This window comes from Lichenostomus cassidix, chromosome 1 (assembly GCF_008360975.1).
Source record: "Lichenostomus cassidix isolate B80296 chromosome 1, HeHo_3.0, whole genome shotgun sequence".
NCBI lineage: Eukaryota > Metazoa > Chordata > Aves > Passeriformes > Meliphagidae > Lichenostomus > Lichenostomus cassidix.
This window is the reverse complement of record NC_139479.1, coordinates 31,081,767-31,091,818: the sequence shown is the minus strand read 5'-3', so window position 1 is coordinate 31,091,818 and position 10,052 is coordinate 31,081,767.

Below are 10,052 nucleotides of genomic sequence, written 5' to 3'. Positions count from 1 at the left end.
AAGTTGCTAAGTAGGAAAGTTGTTCCCTACTTGCTGTTTTTATGGGAAGACTGGCATGGTCTGGTAGCAGGTTTAAAACAAAGATTAGGAAGAACTTTTTCACCCAGCACATAATTGTATCACTGAACTCAGTGACACAGGATAATGCAAAGTGAAGAAATGGTAATAATTTCAAAAGGGTATTAGAACAGTCCATGAAACACCACCAAAGACTATTCACATGATGGTCTGTCTGCAGCTACTTACTGAGGAAAATCCCCCAACCACAGAGGGTGAATCTGTAAAAGCCTGCCAGGTAATACGACATACATCCTCTGTACCTGCCCTCAGCTTTGGTCACTGGCCACTGGCAAGAGCATGCACAGGGCACTGGGTCTAACCTATCATGGTAACTCTCATCCTAATGTATTTTTCTCCTGAAAAAAGGCCCCCCCTAACTTCTTAGGGATACTGCATCCCAGATTTTGCTGAAAAAAGACATAAAGGACAAAGCAATCCTAGGTCTGTTTCTCTGCAGCACGCTCAGCCCTCTTTTACTGCCCCACCTGTCTTTGTACTCACAAGCTCTTGTGCTGCTTGCAGCCCCAGAGCCTACAACACAGGCACCAATTTCACACTCTCAAAGCATCTCTCTGGTGGGCTTCAGCATAACTTCTGCTTCCCAAGAAACTGCAAAAGCGAGATAGACACCCACACACCCACATGCAAGCACAGCCACAGCCACCCCAAGTGGCTCAAGGAAAAGCCAAGGCCAAGTAGTATGGAATGAGAACAGAAGCAGCTTGCTATCACAGAGAGGATCAGCACTGACTTGGCTTGGAACACGATGGTTTTGCACCACTGACAAACTGATTCCCAAGGCTGGGGAATCCAAGGAGACAAAATGAAAGTGTATGATGAGAAGGATGTTGAGAAACAGAGATCAGGGCCACATAAGGTGGAGGCTTTAGAGCATCCTGTGGGATGCTCTGCCTATGGGAAGTTCAGTGAAAGACTGAAACTTCAGAAAAGTTCAGGGAGCTCTAGGGCCAGAGAAATCATTACCAGCATCTACTCTTGCCAGAACTTTCCCTGCAAACCCTTCCATGTCTCTGATCGCCAAATGAAGATTTCTGCTTTGCTGCTTCAGCTTATCTGGGAGTCCTTGTCTCAGCCAATGCACTTACATTATTTTTAGCGTACACAGTAAAATTCCATTTTGTTTCTGAAACATCCAGTTCTCCCAGACTTCACTACTGTGCTTTTGCTGAGGTCACACTGTTTTACAGGCTTATAACCTCTGCAGTTTAGCAGAGTCAGATTTATCAGATACAATGATGGGTAAAACTGCAGAGTCCAAAGGAAATTATGAAAATCTCAGTTGAAATAAGATACTGCAGTTAACATAGGAGCTCTTTTTTTCCCAGCTTAAGCAATCCAGATAAGCACCTGAGCATTTATGCTTTAGGGGTTGTAAAAGTCCAGCTTACCACGAAGTCTGACAGTGCATAATCAAACTGAAAGAGGGCCGATTTAGATTAGATATTAGAAAGAAATTCTTCGCTTTAAGGGTCGTGAGGCACTGGAACAGATTGTCCAGAGAACTTGAGGATGCCCCATCCCTGGAAGTGTTCAAATACAGGCTGGATGGTGGGATGGTCTAGTGGAAGGTGACTCTGCCCATGGCAGGGGCTTGCAACAAGATGTTCTTTAAGGTTCCTTCCAACCAAACCATTCTATAGTTCTATGGTTCTCTGGTTCTATGGTTCTATGATCATTATTGGGAGTAACTGAGTTACTGTAAATCACACCTTCTACTTATGTGACACTGTGCTGCAGAACTATAGGTGTTTTTTTAGACACTCGTTTAAAAGGTTAAAATGCATGAAGTTCATTAAAACAAAGGGAGCAGAAGTGCCTTGCCTTGCATTATACTGAATCCCTTGCCCTAAGCTGTGGAGCCAGACTAGGTTTATGATGTGTGTTTGAGGCAGGCAGGACCCACAAACCTGCAGTCCTACTCAAATAAGGATACAGCAAAACACAGGTCCCCATGCTAAGGGCTGGGCCACCAACCTGAACTGCTCTCAGCCAAGTGCCTGGATGTGTGGCTTCTGCCTGCAATGCTGAACAACCTCACCTCCCAGCCAGGTGCTGCTCTCAGCTGAGCAGTGATGGTTGTCAGCTCCTCTGGCTCCCCTGGGATGAGACCCGCCTGTGGGATCTGCTCCTGCCGTGCAGCCCCTTGAAGCAGTGGTCTATGATCTCGTCCTGTTCAGGAACTTTGATAAATCCCAAAAGGCATCTGGTAGTATCTTGAAATGCCTAAACAGCCTTATTAATCAGACCAATGAGTAAGAAAGGCTTGCTGTCTGCACAAGTAACATAAAAGAATGGTGTCTATTAGCATGTTAAGCATTACGGAGTGTTTCTTGTCCTGACATCTCAAATGTCCAGCAGGAAAACCTGACAGGCACGGGTTCACCCAGCCAATTTCAGCTACCTCTGTTCTTATCCTGGAAAGGGACAAGGAAAAGACCAGCTTTCTGATGTCAAACACAAGTGATGTTGGAGAAGGAAAATTTTCAGGTGAGTCACAGAGATTCTGTGAAAACTAAGAAAGGAAAAAAAATGTAACAGCAAATCCCTGCAAGAAAAGGTTTAATGATCTTGTTTCTCAGGGTATTCATAGACTGTCATTAAAAAACCCAGCTTGAGGTTCTGTTCCTCAGCTCTCTCCTGGAGGATCTCCTCTGCTTTCTGGTTTTTGTGTAAGGAGTATATATTTTGGTTGAGGATAGTGCTGACATAGTGGCACCCACCAGCTGTCCAAATGCTGGCACGGGCAGCTGGGCAAGCCAAGAGCTATCAAGCTGTGCAGCTTCAGGTGGGGGTCTGGCACAGGTATGCAAAGTAACTAACATTGGTTTAAAGGAGAAAAGGTTCTTCTGAATTGATTCCCTGTTGGTTTTAATCACAAACAGCATTTGCCTTTGTTTTTGCTTTCCTTGCCTTATCCCATCTTAAGGCCCATGCTACTCTTACTGCCATCATGATCCCCACTGAGGCTCAGGACAGTTCACAGCAAAACTCAACCTTTCGATTTGTTGCTGGCAATACAGAAATTAAAATCTCAACCACCAGGCTGGGAAGTCATACAAAGGCTGTAGGCTTATGAAGTTGTTGGCAGAATGCTGTGCTGGCAGGATGTGGTGGGTTCACCTTGGCTGGCTGCCACACGCCCACCCAGACACTCTCACTCCCTCTCATCAGCAGAACAGGGAGAAAATAAGATGGAAAAGCTCATGGGTTGAGTGAGAAAACCAAAAACTGTGCATGGAAGCAAAACAAAAAGAGAAGTTTATTGCCTACTTCCCATCAGCAGGCATATGTCTAGGCACTTCCTAGGAAGCAGGGCCTCAGTACATATAGTAATTGCTTGGGAATACAAACATCACAACCATGATGTCTCCTCATTCTCCCCCTTTATCTCTGCTTTTATAACTGAGTACAACATTGTTTAGTATGGAATATCCCTCTGGTCACTTCTCTCTCCCAGCCTCCTGCCCACTTCCAGCCTGGCCTTTTTCAGGCAAGACAGCCTTGATGCTGTGCAGTCACTGCTCAGCAGTAGCCAAAACACTGCTGTCTTCTCAGTACTGTTTTAGCCACAAATGTAAAGCCCAGCTAGTATGAAGGCTAGTATGAAGAAAGCTAACTGCATCCCAACCAGACCCAGTAAGAGCTGAAAGAATCTAAATGTCTATATTATGAAAGAAAAAGGCAAAAAAGGGAATAGAAACCAAAACAAAAAAACCCCCAAAACCAAACAAATGAGCAAACAAAAAAAAAAAAACCCAAAAACAAAACCAAAAAACCACCGCAAGCCTACTACAGACAACTATAGTTCTACAACTAATCCAACTTCACAGGTAGCTACACTTCCAGCACCAAGCTTGGATTTATGCATCCTCTGTCATACATGCATGTAAGCTCAAAAAAGATTTTTTTATTTGTCTTTAGGATGACGGTTCTTCTAGGCTTATGTAATACACTCAAAACAGGTGGATTGTTTTCATGTCATTTCTTTATGCAACAAGAATTATAAGATGATGGTTCTTTCATTTTGGAAAGGATGCTCAATTGGAGAACTTACGTGAAAAGGCTTAAACCTACAGACTGTCTCTGATTCCTTTTTCACTTTGGAGCCATGAGTCCCTGCAGAGTTGGATGAGCTCTAAAGGGAATTGGATGCTGGGCATTGGCTGTAGTCTCGATGAGCACTCAGGAGCACTAATTCAGCTCTGCATGCTCAGATGTGATTTTGCACTGGGAAGCTGTAGATGGGACAAAATCCAGCACCTTTCCCTGAAAAGAGGGAAAAAGAGAATCTTCTTTTAGACAGAGTAAGCACTGCGGACTTTGGTCTCAGTACAAACTTAGCAAAGTCTGGCTCTAGTTTCTAAATAGCAATGCCTAGCTGAAGCCAGGTGAAGTACCAACAACAAGGAAAAAGAGCTGAACAGGGAGAGCAAGGCATGGTTTCACCTCACTTAGCATCATCATGCTGAGCACACAGCACGCCCAGGTCCCACTGCAGCCACCAGAGAGGCACTTCTGAAAGCCATTCGAACATCATGTTGGCTGATTTCCCTTTGGGTCTGCCTGCCACTCTCCATCCATGACAGGAATGGTCCAGCAGGGCAGCAGAGCTACCCATGCAGTCTGTCTCACTCCAGCACCTAATTTTAAGGCATGCAGAGCTGGAGCCAATCCTCTGAGCATTTTTTCTCTAGGACTTAATTTCATCTTGATGACTAACAAGTGAAAGCATAAGAGTCTTAAATTATTGCTACTCCCCTTTGAACCTGGCTAATACCGGGCTCTGTATGAAGCAAAGAAATAACACGTGGATGGGCAGAAGCAAAGCAGTCTCACAAATTGAGGGCACTGCACTGAGGGCACACTGCATTGCTACAACATTTGCACACTAGAAGCTAATAATTAAAATTCATCTTAATCATGTATCTTTTGTGGTCCTCTGGAAGCTGAACAAATGTTCATTCACTGCCTGGTAATAGCAGACAAAGTCCTGGATACTGGAACAAAGCATTCAGCCCTATTTAGTAGTATTCTGGAAACCATTTATGTCTTTTTTTTTTTTTCCCTAATTATTATTAACAGTGCACCATTAAGAATCATGATCATCATTTGCAAACTAAAGAAGTGGTAAATGTCTGGGTGCAAAATTTATTACTCAAAAGCTATTGCCTGATGTGAGAGAGAGAGTGCTGTAATTCCTAATTTTTCACACAAAACCTCACTTCCAATAGGGAATTGTTGAAAATTGTTGATAAATCATTGCTATGATATATTTAAAGGCTGCTGGTGAACACTGCAAGACATAAATCACAGAGGGTGGCATTTCAAACCAGTAAATAAAAAGTAAATGAAAATATCATCACATAGATTTAGAGAGTGCTTGACAACAAGGGCCTCTCAGTGATTTTTTTTTTCCCTAAGAGCTCTAAATGGGAAACAACAAATTCTGGAAGTCTACATTATGACCCTGCATTTCTAAGGCAACATCCTGTCACCAAAACTTGAATTATGACCTCCTCCAACTGAGAAGAATGACAGAGAATGACAGAATCTGGCCCACCGTGTGTATCAACATCCACTCTGCTCAATCGTAAGAGTCTGGAGAACAAAGCACAAAGCAGTTTGGAGGGATGGGATCAGAAACACCCATTCAGAGATCTTAGAGTCTGTCCTAGGAAAAGGAGAAATCTTACCCTTGTGTGGACAAAAGAAAACAAAACAAATGAAAACTAAGCTGGGGATATTCTGGCTGGAAAGCACCATGCTCAAGCTGTGGACACAAATAACAAGAAGCTGCAATTTGCCACTCTCATTGAGTAGTACCTACATTATTTTGGGGTGTGCAGGGTGAGAATTACCTAATCTGGAATTTCCCCTCCTACCAGTAAAATACAGATAGTACTCTACACACATAACTCTCAAGATGAGCTGTGCCTTTTTTGCACATATAGCAAACTGTGATGTCACAGCACAGGGAGAAGGTGCCCAAAGGTGACCATCTTGAACCTCCTTTTTCTTTCTCTTATGGGTGTTAAATGCTGGAGCCACCCTGCTCTGCAGGCTCTCCCTGACCCAGCTCCTCCCAGGACATGGGACTGTTGGGAGAGGAAGACACAAACCACATTGTCCTACCATCTCTCAGTCTGCACACGTGACTGCAGGAGGGATGGTCACAGTCAGTGTGCAGTCAAAACCTAGCAGGGAAGACAGCAATTTTCACTCTCTAAAGAGATGCAGAGTAGCTTTTTTGGACCTTGTGCAGTTGGATTTACGGTTTCTTACACATCACAGAGTTCTCCTGGGGTGTATCTAAGCTGCAGAAGTAATTTCATGATAATCTTTTCCATATGGACTATTTAAAATGTTAAGAAACTAATTTGAAATAATTAGTTTTTCTATCTTAAAGTTTGTTCTCAGGTCTGGTACTTCCCACATTAAGGAAGATGCTTCTCACTAGCAGGACCATCAGTAAGCCTTTTCTGGAAGAGGAGTTACCTAGAACAGCTTAGCCTTTTGGTTCAATAGTCCCATAAGCACTAGACCAAGACTAGGTTTTCTGCCATAAATATTCTTAACTGAGACATATGTGCATCTTGATACATATATTATGTTCTAGAGCTTAGAGTGAAAAGCAAAGTTTGCCCTACTCTGTGGAAGAGGGTTTATTCCAAGCAAATTTGTTGAACTTGTGAAAGGGTCATACTCCCACTTTTTCTACTGTCATCCATTGAATTAAACAGCTTCTGTGTCTCAAAATCAAATTCTTCATATGGAGGGGTGAAGATCTATGAGTATTGACTTCCCTGGATGGGAAAAGTAATGAGTCCCACATTTTCAGTAAATCAACCCAGATTTAAGGCAGTAGAGCTCCGTCTTCACTCCTATTTTTTTTTATTTGGTTGAAATGGTGTTGCCAACATTTCCCTTTTTTTTTAAATGAACACAAATAGGTCTTTTTATTATCACCAAGTTCCTAGCTGAGGGAAAGGATGGGGGAAGTTAAATTGAGTTTAGAGAATGTTGTTTGCATAATTACTGAGATTATGCAGCTGTTACTATCTGCAGGTGTTAAGTGCTGGGCAAGATTTTTGTGTCACTACTATGAAAATTCTAAAAAGCAAATTTTTAGTAACAACACTGTGAATTTTGAAGTATTTTAGGTAAGCTTCTGTTTCTGATTATTTTGGTCCAGTTATGGATTCCCATGTTTGTAAACCTGAGTATCACACACCAAAAATACTTCTTGTACTGTGATGCCATGGTCACAGCAGGAGAACAAGACACATTAACTCCCTCTATATGCCCCTGAAGAAGGTATGACCTTCCTCTGCCTATCCACATTCTTTGTAAAAGAGACTTTTAAACTATCACCTTGAGAAGCTGTGACTTTGTTTGACTACTTCACATCCACCACACAAGTTGTGGTCCATCCAAGTCCAGTGGGAGCTCAGCAGGGCCATTAATTCATGTGTAACTTACAAGTTTGCTATTAGCCTGTGCATTGAAGGAAACAAGTCTAATGTGATCAGAGGGTTTTCCTATATGTCCCTTTTTTCTTAGCAACTTCTGAACATTGGCCAATTTCCTCTGGACTGAGGCAACAGCACTCTCTGCGGTGCTTCATAGATATTTCATCAAGATGGGTGGGAAAAAACAGCAGAGAAGTCCTATTAATGAGCCTACAGAGGAATGGCAGGACGAGTACAGCTGGTTTTTTGTTTCACCTGGTAGCTTTCCCTTGATTTTTCTCAGTATCCTTCACATCTTTAGCTTTAAAAAAAAAAAATAAAGTGTGTATTCTGGAAGAAAGTTTCTTTGTGAACCCTGTAATTCAGTCTTCCAAGCTTCTCTCTCAAAGGCCATTTCTTCCAGCATTAGTCCGTTTTAGCTCTGCTCAGAGCCACGTATTAAAAGATGCTATCTTGCCTGCCCGGTGAGGCCAACCTCTGGGCTTCCCCTTCTGCCTGGTGTTCATAAACCATTCCTATGGCTCCAGGTTGGATGCTGATGACTGCTGCCATCTGAAACACACTGCTGCTTCTGCCTTCTGCCTTGCTGGACACCCCTGAGTGCGAGTCCTTGCCTCTCCCAGGATGGTCCTCCCTACGGCTGGCCAGAAAGCAGACTATTTTCTCAATCAAAATGTAAATAAGTGAAGAGATTTCATGGATATTTCCATGGAAATTATCAACTTTCAGACAAGATATGAGCTTTCCTCTGAAAATCTGGCTGTGAGTATTGCTGTGTTTCACAGCAGCAATTATTCAGGATCCTCATTTTCCTGCTGCTGCTATGGTGTGAGCAGCCAGCTAAGATGATCCATCCCACAAGACAACCCATCATCCCACATGAAGAAATCCTTGCTCCCTGGCTCTGTGCTCATTTTCTATAACCTGCCTTTTGACAACAAAATCTGCATTTTACTGTGAGGAGGTGGTATTTTTCCTGAAATAGCATAATTTAGCAAAGCACAAACTTTCCACCAAGAACAGCTTTAGATACATTTTTTGCACCAGTTTGTTAGTCCCAAAACCTTTCTCTGGGGTCACTCTCAGGATACACAGGAGCCCCAGGCATGTGCTGACAGACTGTTTCCAGCTTAACTCACCAAGAGAGCCTGCAGCACTTGAGCCCATCCACCACTTCCTTTAATTGAGTAGGTATCCACAAAATGTTTTTTTTAAGATGCAGCAGTGGCCTTCTTTCATTGTATTTTGATTACAATGTGAGTGAGATTCTTCCACACAGGTCCCTAAATGTGAATTAGAGGTTAGTGCCACTGCCAGCCAGGGCCACTTGAGATGTCTTCAGCTGCCATTCCAGAAGAACCTGGGTTTCCCACTGCTCCTGATACCTGTGTTGAGAGACCTGAATCAAGCCCTGGAACTGCGCAGAAGAGGACTTGGATACCTGGTTTACAGCTGGGAGTCCACATGCACAAAACCACAAATTACTGAGCTTTAGGACTGAGGCCCATAGTTTAGATCTTTAGTCTGATGCTATTTAGACCCAATTTGCTCATGCTTGCAATGCTCTATTTTGGGTGTGCCAAACTCTTCCTGGTGCTGTCAGAGGAGCACACATTGCACCAGCATGATGTGCAGATACTGAGCTTCCCCTCTTCATTGACTCCAGGTCTGCACTGCATTTAATTTACACCTCCAATACTGATAAATTCCTCTCCCAAACAAGGTGCTCTCCAGGGGCTGATCCATTCACTGCAATGTAATTCAGTCACAGCAAAACCCAAGGAAATGAATATGTCTTCTCTAACTCTGCCAGACAAGCATTTTGCATTTGATGAGGGCAAATCTATAATGGTTCTTGGCTGAGCCAAGAGCCAGCAAGTGTGGCAATCTGATTTCAGGCAGGGTAACACTCAGATGATGAGGGAGTGCCTACAACCTTAGCAAAATACCCACTGTCTGAGAAAAAGAGCTTTGAAATGGTTCACCCAGGCAGATTCCTTCTTTACTCCCAGACATGGCTGATCACACAATCCAGACAGGCATATGCAGGAGGGGAGTCACCCTGGACCCCAAAAGCAGCTGAGGCATCACCCTGCTCCTCCTCCTGCCACCTTGCAGAGACCAATCTCTGGCCTCCTCCCCTGCTTTGGCTTCTTCCTTTTCAACAGTATCTCACAGGCATCTGCCTCCCATGTTTTCTGTAAGAAACACTTCCCATTCCTGCCAAAGTTGATGCAAACCCCTCATGAGCTAGAGGGAAGGTCAGAGCCCATGGCAGGAACCCAGCCTCATGAGTGAACACAGTCATTACAGGGTTTGGGTACTCAATGACTCTTTTGCTTAAACCAATAGTTCTTCTTTGAGGCTCCATGAGCAACGAAAACAACAGCAATGGTTGAGCCCACCCACGGTATGTTCTGCATATCTCCTTTTCCACACAGAGTCACCTTCACTGCTGTTTCATAATGCTGGAAATCGAGTTTACTGTCAGGACATGCCAAG